Source organism: Parasteatoda tepidariorum, chromosome 3 (assembly GCF_982258835.1).
Source record: "Parasteatoda tepidariorum strain Cologne lab strain chromosome 3, Ptep-v5.0, whole genome shotgun sequence".
Lineage (NCBI taxonomy): Eukaryota > Metazoa > Arthropoda > Arachnida > Araneae > Theridiidae > Parasteatoda > Parasteatoda tepidariorum.
The window spans coordinates 12302607-12320624 of record NC_141757.1 but is presented as its reverse complement, the minus strand read 5'-3'; positions in this window follow the sequence as shown (position 1 = coordinate 12320624).

Below are 18018 nucleotides of genomic sequence, written 5' to 3'. Positions count from 1 at the left end.
ATTATTTAAAAATAAACAATTTCAAAAGGTAGAAAAGTTTTTCGATTTGTTCAAAAGGCGAATTTTGTCCCATCATTTGATCAAGATAATATTTAGTATTTGTTTCTAAGAAGCAGTCGGTCGCGTGTGGGTGTGTGGATGATGTAAGTAAAAGAGGCATACAAAAAAAGCCAATTTAACTTCAGTTAATGCCCTCGATATTATATTTTTAAACTCCTCGCAAAAATGTCGTAAAAAAGTTATACAAATTAATTGTCGCAAACAAATTAATATTAAGTAAGAACGAATCAAAAATGATATCGAAATATGCTGAATCACTAATGAGACAGGCGGGATAAAAGACATCGAAACCAATTTGATTAAATAGTAAAATTGGAAAGTGTTTCAAAAATCCGGACATGTATCAGGCTCCAATTTTTTTTTTCTGTCACAAAATTTATCAGGGACAATTCGTTAGATTTCAATACGGGTTATGTTTTTTCTTTAATTAAATATTATTAAACATTAACTAATATTTGTCTCTCAAAACTTTTCATTCTGTAATAACGAATGTCAAGCATTTAAAGTATCCAGTTCAAGAATGTCAAGTATCCAAATGACTTCATTTATTAAATTTAAAGAAATAAATAATAATAAATAAATATCCGCAAGGCAGGTGTGTATATTTGAGGCTGATGATTATGAAAGCTAACACAAAACTGTGAGATCGCGGGTTCTATTCCAGCTGATGACAGTTTTTAATTATTATTTCTTAATACTGAAAAAAGGTATTTCTTATTTTTTTAAAAGTATGCATGTTAAAAACTAATAATTTAACAAGTATTTAAAAAACTAGAAAGCTACACCCCCTGTTCATTTTGCACACTAACCCTCATGGTTGCTTCTGATTAATCATTGCAGATTAAGAGGAAAAACGGTTTATTTCCATCTTTTTATTCTACAAAAATTGCGATTGAATTTCTATTTACATTTTGAAGATGACTAAAATTTGGCAAATCAATAAAATTGGTACCTCCTGCAGAGTTATTACCCAGTGAAGATGAACTCAAGGGCACTGAGTTCGAATCCCAGTGTTGACTGGTCGATACGAATTCTACACCCGGCTTACAGCAGCCACTGTGCCGAAGTAAAATATACTCAGTGGTAGACGGATCATAGGTTAGAGTCCCCTTGTTGTCAGACTGACAGTGGAAAGCTTTTGTGGTTTTCCTCATCATGTAACTTAAATGCTGGTCAGTTCCATCAAAACGTCCCCCTCCAAGACAAAAATTTCTTCCAATACTTGATCCTGGAGTTCCCTTGTGTTCTGAATGGAGTTTAAAATTAGAAGTCTAATAAGTTGAACATTAGTAGTCGTAAACTCTAAATTAGGTTGGCTGTTCAATGACTATTATAAAATAAAGTAATAATTTGACCGGGATAGACTGGTTGGTAGGGCGTTGAACTCGTGTTCGTGAGAATGGGATTTCGAATCCAGCCGGCCGGAGAATACCCATGTATAAAATGGTGACTGGTGCATGTTAAATCTGCCGTGGTCACAAAGTCCTCTAAGTTCTCACAACAAATCAATACCTCTGGGTACTGATCCAGTTCTCTTGTCTTCTGGATTGAGTTCAAAATTATAAAGTGATTATTCAATATTATACGGAGTTAAACATTTGTAGTCGTAAACTCAAAATTAAATCGGTTGTTCAACGGCGGTTAGAAAAAAAAACTAATAATCAAATTGTATTTTCTTATGTTCTTTCTAACTCCTTGCTTATTTTTGACACACCTTCATAATTTCATGTTTCTAAGTCATAGAGCAGCAAAGCGAATTGTAACGTTAAGAAAAAAAAACAATTTAGAAAAAAATTCGAAAAAAAAAATATTTAAAATTCCAAATAACATGTATTCAGAATTTCAAGAAAAAAAAATCTCTGTTAAACATATAATGGTTCTTCTAGCATGCCAAATCTTTACTCTGTACTTATGATGTTCTTAAAAACAGTTTCTGTTTTCTTCCTGATTCAAAAAATATATGCAATAATAGAAAGGCTCTACATTATAGTCCCATTACAATCAATATATTTAAAAATCAAGCGATCAAATTTTTAATAATATGATGTTAATATTCAGCAATAAAAAATACGACAGTTTACTTTAGGTGTATAGAAATAGAATAGAACTTAAAATGGCCCCATCATTTTCAGTAGCTTAGGGCCCCGCCAAGCTTAAATCCGGCCCTGGTAATAGTGCTGCATGCATATGCAGTTGCTTTGTAAATCTAATTATTCGCATGTCTCACCCCCTTTTACTAGGAAGTTTGGTTCTGTTTGCATATTTCCTTCATGGAGTTGGAGTTGCAAATTTAACAAACATGAGTGTATTTTGTTGTCCAAATGTGCAAAGAAAAATGAATAAGCTAGAGAATGTGAAAATAATTCAAAGTTTGTTCACCACTCAATTTTACTGCACAATACATTATTATTAATGCCTAATGATTTCAAAAGAGGTAATAAATTCTCAGAAGAAATCCAGATTCGTCGATGTGAAAAGCGGATCTCTGTTTCTTCTTCATCTTTACCAGATACCGCATTTGGAATCAGTAATATGCAACCAATTGCAGGAATAATAATAGGTACAGAATGAGCAGTGGTGCTCAAGGGATGGAGCACTCGCTTCACAATAAGTCCGAAAGGTTCGAATCCTTACGATGGCTGATCCATACGAATTCCGCATCCAAATCGCTTCGACCACATTGTTGACGTAAAATATCCTCAGTGGTAGATGGATTATGGGTTAGAATCTCTTTGCTAATAGGCTAACCGTGGAGGGATTTCGTGGTTTTCCTCTCCATGTAACGCAAATGCGGGTTTGTTCATCCCCACATTCCCATCAAAAAGTCCCCCAAGAAGGCTAATTTCTCCCAATTCTTGGTCGAGGAGGTCCCTTGTCTTCTGGAGTGAGTTCAAAATCACAAAGCTACGGAGTTGAAAATTGATAGCCGCAAACTGAAAATTCGGTCGTCTGTTCTATGACGGTTATATAAAGAAATAAAGAACATTTCAATGAGGTGAACTGAGTTCAAAGGCCAGCGATGGAAGGTCGATACGAACTCCGCACTCGGTTCGCACCGACCATAATGCTGACGTAAAATATCCTCAATTTAGAGTCCCCTTGTTGTCCGGGTAACGGAGCTTTTTGGGGTTTTCCTCGCCATGCAACGTAAATAAGGGTTAATTCCATCAAGAAAGCTCTCTGCGAAGGCAAAATTTCTCCCAATACTTGATTCAGGTCAAGTCAAAGTTGAAGTCACAGTTGGCTCAGCTGCTCAACTAGGGTTATAAAATAATGTAGGAACAGGTTCTGTTCCGTGGTGTGTGAAGCAATATTTATTTATTGAATTTGGGGGATATATGAGGAAATTCACAATGCTTTTCTTTTTTGTTTATAAACATGGAAGTTTTAAACAAATTACGCAATGAATTTTTGAAGCAATTTTTAAGAATGATCGCAAAAGTTTTTCAGATCGCGCGGTTAAAAAAAGCAATTTAGGAAAAATTCGTCATGCTTGATTCAGGGTTTTGTGTTAGGGCTTTCGACATTTAATCCGACGATTTATTAAAATTTTCTTGTTACAGCCGTGAGTTTATTATTTTCCTAATCATTCTCGTAATAAACAAGTTTGTTAAGATGCATGTTCATTATCATTATAATAAGTAAATTGTTGATACATAATTTCAGTAGGTTACATTATTAAACTTCTGATCGTATTCTGAGTTCAAGTAATATCTTTCTTACCTTTACCCTAATTGAAAATAACTAAAATAAGGGAAAATTCCCTTTCCATTTAAATGGAATATATAAGAATATGGTCACTTTACTAGTTTTTTTTCTCATTTATTTAAATTTAAATCGTATCGTTTTTTTATCAGATAAATATTTTCTCCAGTTTCTTTAGAGCAATGAAATTAGCGTTTTCATTATCCTTTTATTTTTGACCCGAAAGACGAAGCAAACTTCGCATAAAGTTCAGAAATACTTGGTAAAAAAGATAATTGATTCTCTTAATTTTTTTATGTATCAGTTGTTAACTGTAAAAAAAGAGAGACATCTAAAATACTTATTTTACCGGCAAAAATAGTGTTGTTACACTGCATGAATTATAATAATTCGTTTTGTAAAAGTTTTGCATTGGCGAAATAAAATTAAAATCTACCTATATTATATAAAAAGCTTAAACGTACATACATCGTAGTAAAATCGAGAATAATGCAAATAAAATCGGTGAAATTTTTTCGCACGTTGGCATAAGCATGAAGCTCTACTCTACTCTAATTAACTCATTCTATTTTACATTGAAATACATAGCCAGCTAGTTCTTTTATACGTCGTTTATTTATAGTACATTATACTTTTTTGAACTATTACATGATTTTTAAAACAGTATTGTGCAAAAGTATAGGAATACATCTTTCAATCAAACGATATTTCAACGGCTAGATATCTTTAATTTCAGAAAGTACCCAAGTCAAATTTTTGATGGTTATCCATTGATGGTCCAACATAATCTTTGATGGTGACCATAATGAGCCACCATCATCCCAAGATAGGAAATCGGACTGATTTATGATGATCCAACATAAGAATCGCAACTTGTTTTAATGGTTTATTCATGTTGGACCGTAAGAAACTCCCATCATATTTTCTTGGAAATCAAATGTTGGAACCATCATGAGCCACCGTTATAGAATAGAATTTTTATGCATCGTGTATTATTAGTATCAATATTTAGTTTAATAGTAAAAATATGGAAGCTTAATTCAGGAAATTCAAGAGATTTTATTAAAAATAAACAGGGAGAAACTTTCGAATTATCTAAGCTGTTACAATATATATTGCATTCAGTTTATAGTATTTTTTTTGTGCTTTGCAGTTTTAAAAAGAGTTCTCGTTGTTATGTTCTTTTTACTTCGCATTTTTTGAAATCGCTTAAATAAGCGAATTAAAACTTAAAAACGAAAAAATTCAAGAGTAAACAAATTTTTGTTTTTAATTGCCCACTTAAACCATTAAGTGGGCTTTAAAAGAGAAGTCAACGTGACGACAGACTGACATAACGTGATTCGGTCACCATTTACTCCACGGGGAGCCTTCAGTTGGTGGGGATCGAATCCACGACCTCTTGCACACGAACTCAGTGCCCTACAAACCAGACTTTGCCGGCCGCTCCATTTTCGCCAAATTACAATGCCAGCCGCTCCATTTTCGCCAAATTACAGTCCCTGGCCATATTATTAGTCGCACTGTAGGATTTTATGTCAAATTATAATTATCAGTCGATGTTATACAGCTGTATAATCTTTACTCGAATGAAACCGGTTTAAACATGGAGGACTTAGTGACTCGACAGACATAACGTGATTCGGTCACCATTTACTCCACGGGGAGCCTTCAGTTGGTGGAGATCGAATCCACGACCTCTTGCACACGAACTCAGTGCCCTACCAGCCAGACTTTGTCGGCCGCTCCATTTTCGCCAAATTACAGTCCCTGGCCATATTATGAGTCGCACTGTAGGATTTTATGTCAAATTATAATTATCAGTCGATGTTATACAGCTGTATAATCTTTACTCGAATGAAACCGGTTTAAACATGGAGGACTTAGTGACTCGACAGACATAACGTGATTCGGTCACCATTTACTCCACGGGGAGCCTTCAGTTGGTGGAGATCGAATCCACGACCTCTTGCACACGAACTCAGTGCCCTACCAGCCAGACTTTGTCGGCCGCTCCATTTTCGCCAAATTACAGTCCCTGGCCATATTATTAGTCGCACTGTAGGATTTTATGTCAAATTATAATTATCAGTCGATGTTATACAGCTGTATAATCTTTACTCGAATGAAACCGGTTTAAACATGGAGGACTTAGTGACTCGACAGACATAACGTGATTCGGTCACCATTTACTCCACGGGGAGCCTTCAGTTGGTGGAGATCGAATCCACGACCTCTTGCACACGAACTCAGTGCCCTACAAACCAGACTTTGCCGGCCGCTCCATTTTCGCCAAATTACAGTCCCTGGCCATATTATTAGTCGCACTGTAGGATTTTATGTCAAATTATAATTATCAGTCGATGTTATACAGCTGTATAATCTTTACTCGAATGAAACCGGTTTAAACATGGAGGACTTAGTGACTCGACAGACATAACGTGATTCGGTCACCATTTACTCCACGGGGAGCCTTCAGTTGGTGGAGATCGAATCCACGACCTCTTGCACACGAACTCAGTGCCCTACCAGCCAGACTTTGTCGGCCGCTCCATTTTCGCCAAATTACAGTCCCTGGCCATATTATGAGTCGCACTGTAGGATTTTATGTCAAATTATAATTATCAGTCGATGTTATACAGCTGTATAATCTTTACTCGAATGAAACCGGTTTAAACATGGAGGACTTAGTGACTCGACAGACATAACGTGATTCGGTCACCATTTACTCCACGGGGAGCCTTCAGTTGGTGGGGATCGAATCCACGACCTCTTGCACACGAACTCAGTGCCCTACAAACCAGACTTTGCCGGCCGCTCCATTTTCGCCAAATTACAGTCCCTGGCCATATTATTAGTCGCACTGTAGGATTTTATGTCAAATTATAATTATCGGTCGATGTTATACAGCTGTATAATCTTTACTCGAATGAAACCGGTTTAAACATGGAGGACTTAGTGACTCGACAGACATAACGTGATTCGGTCACCATTTACTCCACGGGGAGCCTTCAGTTGGTGGGGATCGAATCCACGACCTCTTGCACACGAACTCAGTGCCCTACCAGCCAGACTTTGTCGGCCGCTCCATTTTCGCCAAATTACAGTCCCTGGTCATATTATTAGTCGCACTGTAGGATTTTATGTCAAATTATAATTATCAGTCGATGTTATACAGCTGTATAATCTTTACTCGAATGAAACCGGTTTAAACATGGAGGACTTAGTGACTCGACAGACATAACGTGATTCGGTCACCATTTACTCCACGGGGAGCCTTCAGTTGGTGGGGATCGAATCCACGACCTCTTGCACACGAACTCAGTGCCCTACCAGCCAGACTTTGTCGGCCGCTCCATTTTCGCCAAATTACAGTCCCTGGCCATATTATTAGTCGCACTGTAGGATTTTATGTCAAATTATAATTATCAGTCGATGTTATACAGCTGTATAATCTTTACTCGAATGAAACCGGTTTAAACATGGAGGACTTAGTGACTCGACAGACATAACGTGATTCGGTCACCATTTACTCCACGGGGAGCCTTCAGTTGGTGGGGATCGAATCCACGACCTCTTGCACACGAACTCAGTGCCCTACCAGCCAGACTTTGTCGGCCGCTCCATTTTCGCCAAATTACAGTCCCTGGTCATATTATTAGTCGCACTGTAGGATTTTATGTCAAATTATAATTATCGGTCGATGTTATACAGCTGTATAATCTTTACTCGAATGAAACCGGTTTAAACATGGAGGACTTAGTGACTCGACAGACATAACGTGATTCGGTCACCATTTACTCCACGGGGAGCCTTCAGTTGGTGGGGATCGAATCCACGACCTCTTGCACACGAACTCAGTGCCCTACCAGCCAGACTTTGTCGGCCGCTCCATTTTCGCCAAATTACAGTCCCTGGTCATATTATTAGTCGCACTGTAGGATTTTATGTCAAATTATAATTATCAGTCGATGTTATACAGCTGTATAATCTTTACTCGAATGAAACCGGTTTAAACATGGAGGACTTAGTGACTCGACAGACATAACGTGATTCGGTCACCATTTACTCCACGGGGAGCCTTCAGTTGGTGGGGATCGAATCCACGACCTCTTGCACACGAACTCAGTGCCCTACAAACCAGACTTTGCCGGCCGCTCCATTTTCGCCAAATTACAGTCCCTGGCCATATTATTAGTCGCACTGTAGGATTTTATGTCAAATTATAATTATCAGTCGATGTTATACAGCTGTATAATCTTTACTCGAATGAAACCGGTTTAAACATGGAGGACTTAGTGACTCGACAGACATAACGTGATTCGGTCACCATTTACTCCACGGGGAGCCTTCAGTTGGTGGGGATCGAATCCACGACCTCTTGCACACGAACTCAGTGCCCTACAAACCAGACTTTGCCGGCCGCTCCATTTTCGCCAAATTACAATGCCAGCCGCTCCATTTTCGCCAAATTACAGTCCCTGGCCATATTATTAGTCGCACTGTAGGATTTTATGTCAAATTATAATTATCAGTCGATGTTATACAGCTGTATAATCTTTACTCGAATGAAACCGGTTTAAACATGGAGGACTTAGTGACTCGACAGACATAACGTGATTCGGTCACCATTTACTCCACGGGGAGCCTTCAGTTGGTGGGGATCGAATCCACGAACTCTTGCACACGAACTCAGTGCCCTACAAACCAGACTTTGCCGGCCGCTCCATTTTCGCCAAATTACAATGCCAGCCGCTCCATTTTCGCCAAATTACAGTCCCTGGCCATATTATTAGTCGCACTGTAGGATTTTATGTCAAATTATAATTATCAGTCGATGTTATACAGCTGTATAATCTTTACTCGAATGAAACCGGTTTAAGCATGGAGGACTTAGTGACTCGACAGACATAACGTGATTCGGTCACCATTTACTCCACGGGGAGCCTTCAGTTGGTGGAGATCGAATCCACGACCTCTTGCACACGAACTCAGTGCCCTACCAGCCAGACTTTGTCGGCCGCTCCATTTTCGCCAAATTACAGTCCCTGGCCATATTATGAGTCGCACTGTAGGATTTTATGTCAAATTATAATTATCAGTCGATGTTATACAGCTGTATAATCTTTACTCGAATGAAACCGGTTTAAACAGGGAGGACTTAGTGACTCGACAGACATAACGTGATTCGGTCACCATTTACTCCACGGGGAGCCTTCAGTTGGTGGAGATCGAATCCACGACCTCTTGCACACGAACTCAGTGCCCTACCAGCCAGACTTTGTCGGCCGCTCCATTTTCGCCAAATTACAGTCCCTGGCCATATTATTAGTCGCACTGTAGGATTTTATGTCAAATTATAATTATCAGTCGATGTTATACAGCTGTATAATCTTTACTCGAATGAAACCGGTTTAAACATGGAGGACTTAGTGACTCGACAGACATAACGTGATTCGGTCACCATTTACTCCACGGGGAGCCTTCAGTTGGTGGAGATCGAATCCACGACCTCTTGCACACGAACTCAGTGCCCTACCAGCCAGACTTTGTCGGCCGCTCCATTTTCGCCAAATTACAGTCCCTGGCCATATTATTAGTCGCACTGTAGGATTTTATGTCAAATTATAATTATCAGTCGATGTTATACAGCTGTATAATCTTTACTCGAATGAAACCGGTTTAAACATGGAGGACTTAGTGACTCGACAGACATAACGTGATTCGGTCACCATTTACTCCACGGGGAGCCTTCAGTTGGTGGAGATCGAATCCACGACCTCTTGCACACGAACTCAGTGCCCTACCAGCCAGACTTTGTCGGCCGCTCCATTTTCGCCAAATTACAGTCCCTGGCCATATTATTAGTCGCACTGTAGGATTTTATGTCAAATTATAATTATCAGTCGATGTTATACAGCTGTATAATCTTTACTCGAATGAAACCGGTTTAAACATGGAGGACTTAGTGACTCGACAGACATAACGTGATTCGGTCACCATTTACTCCACGGGGAGCCTTCAGTTGGTGGAGATCGAATCCACGACCTCTTGCACACGAACTCAGTGCCCTACCAGCCAGACTTTATCGGCCGCTCCATTTTCGCCAAATTACAGTCCCTGGCCATATTATTAGTCGCACTGTAGGATTTTATGTCAAATTATAATTATCAGTCGATGTTATACAGCTGTATAATCTTTACTCGAATGAAACCGGTTTAAACATGGAGGACTTAGTGACTCGACAGACATAACGTGATTCGGTCACCATTTACTCCACGGGGAGCCTTCAGTTGGTGGGGATCGAATCCACGACCTCTTGCACACGAACTCAGTGCCCTACCAGCCAGACTTTATCGGCCGCTCCATTTTCGCCAAATTACAGTCCCTGGCCATATTATTAGTCGCACTGTAGGATTTTATGTCAAATTATAATTATCAGTCGATGTTATACAGCTGTATAATCTTTACTCGAATGAAACCGGTTTAAACATGGAGGACTTAGTGACTCGACAGACATAACGTGATTCGGTCACCATTTACTCCACGGGGAGCCTTCAGTTGGTGGAGATCGAATCCACGACCTCTTGCACACGAACTCAGTGCCCTACCAGCCAGACTTTGCCGGCCGCTCCATTTTCGCCAAATTACAGTCCCTGGCCATATTATTAGTCGCACTGTAGGATTTTATGTCAAATTATAATTATCAGTCGATGTTATACAGCTGTATAATCTTTACTCGAATGAAACCGGTTTAAACATGGAGGACTTAGTGACTCGACAGACATAACGTGATTCGGTCACCATTTACTCCACGGGGAGCCTTCAGTTGGTGGAGATCGAATCCACGACCTCTTGCACACGAACTCAGTGCCCTACCAGCCAGACTTTATCGGCCGCTCCATTTTCGCCAAATTACAGTCCCTGGCCATATTATTAGTCGCACTGTAGGATTTTATGTCAAATTATAATTATCAGTCGATGTTATACAGCTGTATAATCTTTACTCGAATGAAACCGGTTTAAACAGGGAGGACTTAGTGACTCGACAGACATAACGTGATTCGGTCACCATTTACTCCACGGGGAGCCTTCAGTTGGTGGAGATCGAATCCACGACCTCTTGCACACGAACTCAGTGCCCTACCAGCCAGACTTTGCCGGCCGCTCCATTTTCGCCAAATTACAGTCCCTGGCCATATTATTAGTCGCACTGTAGGATTTTATGTCAAATTATAATTATCAGTCGATGTTATACAGCTGTATAATCTTTACTCGAATGAAACCGGTTTAAACATGGAGGACTTAGTGACTCGACAGACATAACGTGATTCGGTCACCATTTACTCCACGGGGAGCCTTCAGTTGGTGGAGATCGAATCCACGACCTCTTGCACACGAACTCAGTGCCCTACCAGCCAGACTTTATCGGCCGCTCCATTTTCGCCAAATTACAGTCCCTGGCCATATTATTAGTCGCACTGTAGGATTTTATGTCAAATTATAATTATCAGTCGATGTTATACAGCTGTATAATCTTTACTCGAATGAAACCGGTTTAAACAGGGAGGACTTAGTGACTCGACAGACATAACGTGATTCGGTCACCATTTACTCCACGGGGAGCCTTCAGTTGGTGGAGATCGAATCCACGACCTCTTGCACACGAACTCAGTGCCCTACCAGCCAGACTTTGCCGGCCGCTCCATTTTCGCCAAATTACAGTCCCTGGCCATATTATTAGTCGCACTGTAGGATTTTATGTCAAATTATAATTATCAGTCGATGTTATACAGCTGTATAATCTTTACTCGAATGAAACCGGTTTAAACATGGAGGACTTAGTGACTCGACAGACATAACGTGATTCGGTCACCATTTACTCCACGGGGAGCCTTCAGTTGGTGGAGATCGAATCCACGACCTCTTGCACACGAACTCAGTGCCCTACCAGCCAGACTTTGTCGGCCGCTCCATTTTCGCCAAATTACAGTCCCTGGCCATATTATTAGTCGCACTGTAGGATTTTATGTCAAATTATAATTATCAGTCGATGTTATACAGCTGTATAATCTTTACTCGAATGAAACCGGTTTAAACATGGAGGACTTAGTGACTCGACAGACATAACGTGATTCGGTCACCATTTACTCCACGGGGAGCCTTCAGTTGGTGGAGATCGAATCCACGACCTCTTGCACACGAACTCAGTGCCCTACCAGCCAGACTTTGTCGGCCGCTCCATTTTCGCCAAATTACAGTCCCTGGCCATATTATTAGTCGCACTGTAGGATTTTATGTCAAATTATAATTATCAGTCGATGTTATACAGCTGTATAATCTTTACTCGAATGAAACCGGTTTAAACATGGAGGACTTAGTGACTCGACAGACATAACGTGATTCGGTCACCATTTACTCCACGGGGAGCCTTCAGTTGGTGGAGATCGAATCCACGACCTCTTGCACACGAACTCAGTGCCCTACCAGCCAGACTTTATCGGCCGCTCCATTTTCGCCAAATTACAGTCCCTGGCAATATTATTAGTCGCACTGTAGGATTTTATGTCAAATTATAATTATCAGTCGATGTTATACAGCTGTATAATCTTTACTCGAATGAAACCGGTTTAAACATGGAGGACTTAGTGACTCGACAGACATAACGTGATTCGGTCACCATTTACTCCACGGGGAGCCTTCAGTTGGTGGGGATCGAATCCACGACCTCTTGCACACGAACTCAGTGCCCTACCAGCCAGACTTTATCGGCCGCTCCATTTTCGCCAAATTACAGTCCCTGGCCATATTATTAGTCGCACTGTAGGATTTTATGTCAAATTATAATTATCAGTCGATGTTATACAGCTGTATAATCTTTACTCGAATGAAACCGGTTTAAACATGGAGGACTTAGTGACTCGACAGACATAACGTGATTCGGTCACCATTTACTCCACGGGGAGCCTTCAGTTGGTGGGGATCGAATCCACGACCTCTTGCACACGAACTCAGTGCCCTACAAACCAGACTTTGCCGGCCGCTCCATTTTCGCCAAATTACAGTCCCTGGCCATATTATTAGTCGCACTGTAGGATTTTATGTCAAATTATAATTATCAGTCGATGTTATACAGCTGTATAATCTTTACTCGAATGAAACCGGTTTAAACATGGAGGACTTAGTGACTCGACAGACATAACGTGATTCGGTCACCATTTACTCCACGGGGAGCCTTCAGTTGGTGGAGATCGAATCCACGACCTCTTGCACACGAACTCAGTGCCCTACCAGCCAGACTTTATCGGCCGCTCCATTTTCGCCAAATTACAGTCCCTGGCCATATTATGAGTCGCACTGTAGGATTTTATGTCAAATTATAATTATCAGTCGATGTTATACAGCTGTATAATCTTTACTCGAATGAAACCGGTTTAAACATGGAGGACTTAGTGACTCGACAGACATAACGTGATTCGGTCACCATTTACTCCACGGGGAGCCTTCAGTTGGTGGGGATCGAATCCACGACCTCTTGCACACGAACTCAGTGCCCTACAAACCAGACTTTGCCGGCCGCTCCATTTTCGCCAAATTACAGTCCCTGGCCATATTATTAGTCGCACTGTAGGATTTTATGTCAAATTATAATTATCAGTCGATGTTATACAGCTGTATAATCTTTACTCGAATGAAACCGGTTTAAACATGGAGGACTTAGTGACTCGACAGACATAACGTGATTCGGTCACCATTTACTCCACGGGGAGCCTTCAGTTGGTGGGGATCGAATCCACGACCTCTTGCACACGAACTCAGTGCCCTACAAACCAGACTTTGCCGGCCGCTCCATTTTCGCCAAATTACAATGCCAGCCGCTCCATTTTCGCCAAATTACAGTCCCTGGCCATATTATTAGTCGCACTGTAGGATTTTATGTCAAATTATAATTATCAGTCGATGTTATACAGCTGTATAATCTTTACTCGAATGAAACCGGTTTAAACATGGAGGACTTAGTGACTCGACAGACATAACGTGATTCGGTCACCATTTACTCCACGGGGAGCCTTCAGTTGGTGGGGATCGAATCCACGACCTCTTGCACACGAACTCAGTGCCCTACAAACCAGACTTTGCCGGCCGCTCCATTTTCGCCAAATTACAATGCCAGCCGCTCCATTTTCGCCAAATTACAGTCCCTGGCCATATTATTAGTCGCACTGTAGGATTTTATGTCAAATTATAATTATCAGTCGATGTTATACAGCTGTATAATCTTTACTCGAATGAAACCGGTTTAAACATGGAGGACTTAGTGACTCGACAGACATAACGTGATTCGGTCACCATTTACTCCACGGGGAGCCTTCAGTTGGTGGGGATCAAATCCACGACCTCTTGCACACGAACTCAGTGCCCTACAAACCAGACTTTGCCGGCCGCTCCATTTTCGCCAAATTACAATGCCAGCCGCTCCATTTTCGCCAAATTACAGTCCCTGGCCATATTATTAGTCGCACTGTAGGATTTTATGTCAAATTATAATTATCAGTCGATGTTATACAGCTGTATAATCTTTACTCGAATGAAACCGGTTTAAACATGGAGGACTTAGTGACTCGACAGACATAACGTGATTCGGTCACCATTTACTCCACGGGGAGCCTTCAGTTGGTGGGGATCGAATCCACGACCTCTTGCACACGAACTCAGTGCCCTACAAACCAGACTTTGCCGGCCGCTCCATTTTCGCCAAATTACAATGCCAGCCGCTCCATTTTCGCCAAATTACAGTCCCTGGCCATATTATTAGTCGCACTGTAGGATTTTATGTCAAATTATAATTATCAGTCGATGTTATACAGCTGTATAATCTTTACTCGAATGAAACCGGTTTAAACATGGAGGACTTAGTGACTCGACAGACATAACGTGATTCGGTCACCATTTACTCCACGGGGAGCCTTCAGTTGGTGGGGATCGAATCCACGACCTCTTGCACACGAACTCAGTGCCCTACAAACCAGACTTTGCCGGCCGCTCCATTTTCGCCAAATTACAATGCCAGCCGCTCCATTTTCGCCAAATTACAGTCCCTGGCCATATTATTAGTCGCACTGTAGGATTTTATGTCAAATTATAATTATCAGTCGATGTTATACAGCTGTATAATCTTTACTCGAATGAAACCGGTTTAAACATGGAGGACTTAGTGACTCGACAGACATAACGTGATTCGGTCACCATTTACTCCACGGGGAGCCTTCAGTTGGTGGAGATCGAATCCACGACCTCTTGCACACGAACTCAGTGCCCTACCAGCCAGACTTTGTCGGCCGCTCCATTTTCGCCAAATTACAATGCCAGCCGCTCCATTTTCGCCAAATTACAGTCCCTGGCCATATTATTAGTCGCACTGTAGGATTTTATGTCAAATTATAATTATCAGTCGATGTTATACAGCTGTATAATCTTTACTCGAATGAAACCGGTTTAAACATGGAGGACTTAGTGACTCGACAGACATAACGTGATTCGGTCACCATTTACTCCACGGGGAGCCTTCAGTTGGTGGAGATCGAATCCACGACCTCTTGCACACGAACTCAGTGCCCTACAAACCAGACTTTGCCGGCCGCTCCATTTTCGCCAAATTACAATGCCAGCCGCTCCATTTTCGCCAAATTACAGTCCCTGGCCATATTATTAGTCGCACTGTAGGATTTTATGTCAAATTATAATTATCAGTCGATGTTATACAGCTGTATAATCTTTACTCGAATGAAACCGGTTTAAACATGGAGGACTTAGTGACTCGACAGACATAACGTGATTCGGTCACCATTTACTCCACGGGGAGCCTTCAGTTGGTGGAGATCGAATCCACGACCTCTTGCACACGAACTCAGTGCCCTACCAGCCAGACTTTGTCGGCCGCTCCATTTTCGCCAAATTACAATGCCAGCCGCTCCATTTTCGCCAAATTACAGTCCCTGGCCATATTATTAGTCGCACTGTAGGATTTTATGTCAAATTATAATTATCAGTCGATGTTATACAGCTGTATAATCTTTACTCGAATGAAACCGGTTTAAACATGGAGGACTTAGTGACTCGACAGACATAACGTGATTCGGTCACCATTTACTCCACGGGGAGCCTTCAGTTGGTGGAGATCGAATCCACGACCTCTTGCACACGAACTCAGTGCCCTACAAACCAGACTTTGCCGGCCGCTCCATTTTCGCCAAATTACAATGCCAGCCGCTCCATTTTCGCCAAATTACAGTCCCTGGCCATATTATTAGTCGCACTGTAGGATTTTATGTCAAATTATAATTATCAGTCGATGTTATACAGCTGTATAATCTTTACTCGAATGAAACCGGTTTAAACATGGAGGACTTAGTGACTCGACAGACATAACGTGATTCGGTCACCATTTACTCCACGGGGAGCCTTCAGTTGGTGGAGATCGAATCCACGACCTCTTGCACACGAACTCAGTGCCCTACCAGCCAGACTTTGTCGGCCGCTCCATTTTCGCCAAATTACAATGCCAGCCGCTCCATTTTCGCCAAATTACAGTCCCTGGCCATATTATTAGTCGCACTGTAGGATTTTATGTCAAATTATAATTATCAGTCGATGTTATACAGCTGTATAATCTTTACTCGAATGAAACCGGTTTAAACATGGAGGACTTAGTGACTCGACAGACATAACGTGATTCGGTCACCATTTACTCCACGGGGAGCCTTCAGTTGGTGGAGATCGAATCCACGACCTCTTGCACACGAACTCAGTGCCCTACAAACCAGACTTTGCCGGCCGCTCCATTTTCGCCAAATTACAATGCCAGCCGCTCCATTTTCGCCAAATTACAGTCCCTGGCCATATTATTAGTCGCACTGTAGGATTTTATGTCAAATTATAATTATCAGTCGATGTTATACAGCTGTATAATCTTTACTCGAATGAAACCGGTTTAAACATGGAGGACTTAGTGACTCGACAGACATAACGTGATTCGGTCACCATTTACTCCACGGGGAGCCTTCAGTTGGTGGGGATCGAATCCACGACCTCTTGCACACGAACTCAGTGCCCTACAAACCAGACTTTGCCGGCCGCTCCATTTTCGCCAAATTACAATGCCAGCCGCTCCATTTTCGCCAAATTACAGTCCCTGGCCATATTATTAGTCGCACTGTAGGATTTTATGTCAAATTATAATTATCAGTCGATGTTATACAGCTGTGTAATCTTTACTCGAATGAAACCGGTTTAAACATGGAGGACTTAGTGACTCGACAGACATAACGTGATTCGGTCACCATTTACTCCACGGGGAGCCTTCAGTTGGTGGAGATCGAATCCACGACCTCTTGCACACGAACTCAGTGCCCTACCAGCCAGACTTTGTCGGCCGCTCCATTTTCGCCAAATTACAGTCCCTGGCCATATTATGAGTCGCACTGTAGGATTTTATGTCAAATTATAATTATCAGTCGATGTTATACAGCTGTATAATCTTTACTCGAATGAAACCGGTTTAAACATGGAGGACTTAGTGACTCGACAGACATAACGTGATTCGGTCACCATTTACTCCACGGGGAGCCTTCAGTTGGTGGGGATCGAATCCACGACCTCTTGCACACGAACTCAGTGCCCTACAAACCAGACTTTGCCGGCCGCTCCATTTTCGCCAAATTACAATGCCAGCCGCTCCATTTTCGCCAAATTACAGTCCCTGGCCATATTATTAGTCGCACTGTAGGATTTTATGTCAAATTATAATTATCAGTCGATGTTATACAGCTGTATAATCTTTACTCGAATGAAACCGGTTTAAACATGGAGGACTTAGTGACTCGACAGACATAACGTGATTCGGTCACCATTTACTCCACGGGGAGCCTTCAGTTGGTGGGGATCGAATCCACGACCTCTTGCACACGAACTCAGTGCCCTACAAACCAGACTTTGCCGGCCGCTCCATTTTCGCCAAATTACAATGCCAGCCGCTCCATTTTCGCCAAATTACAGTCCCTGGCCATATTATTAGTCGCACTGTAGGATTTTATGTCAAATTATAATTATCAGTCGATGTTATACAGCTGTATAATCTTTACTCGAATGAAACCGGTTTAAACATGGAGGACTTAGTGACTCGACAGACATAACGTGATTCGGTCACCATTTACTCCACGGGGAGCCTTCAGTTGGTGGGGATCGAATCCACGA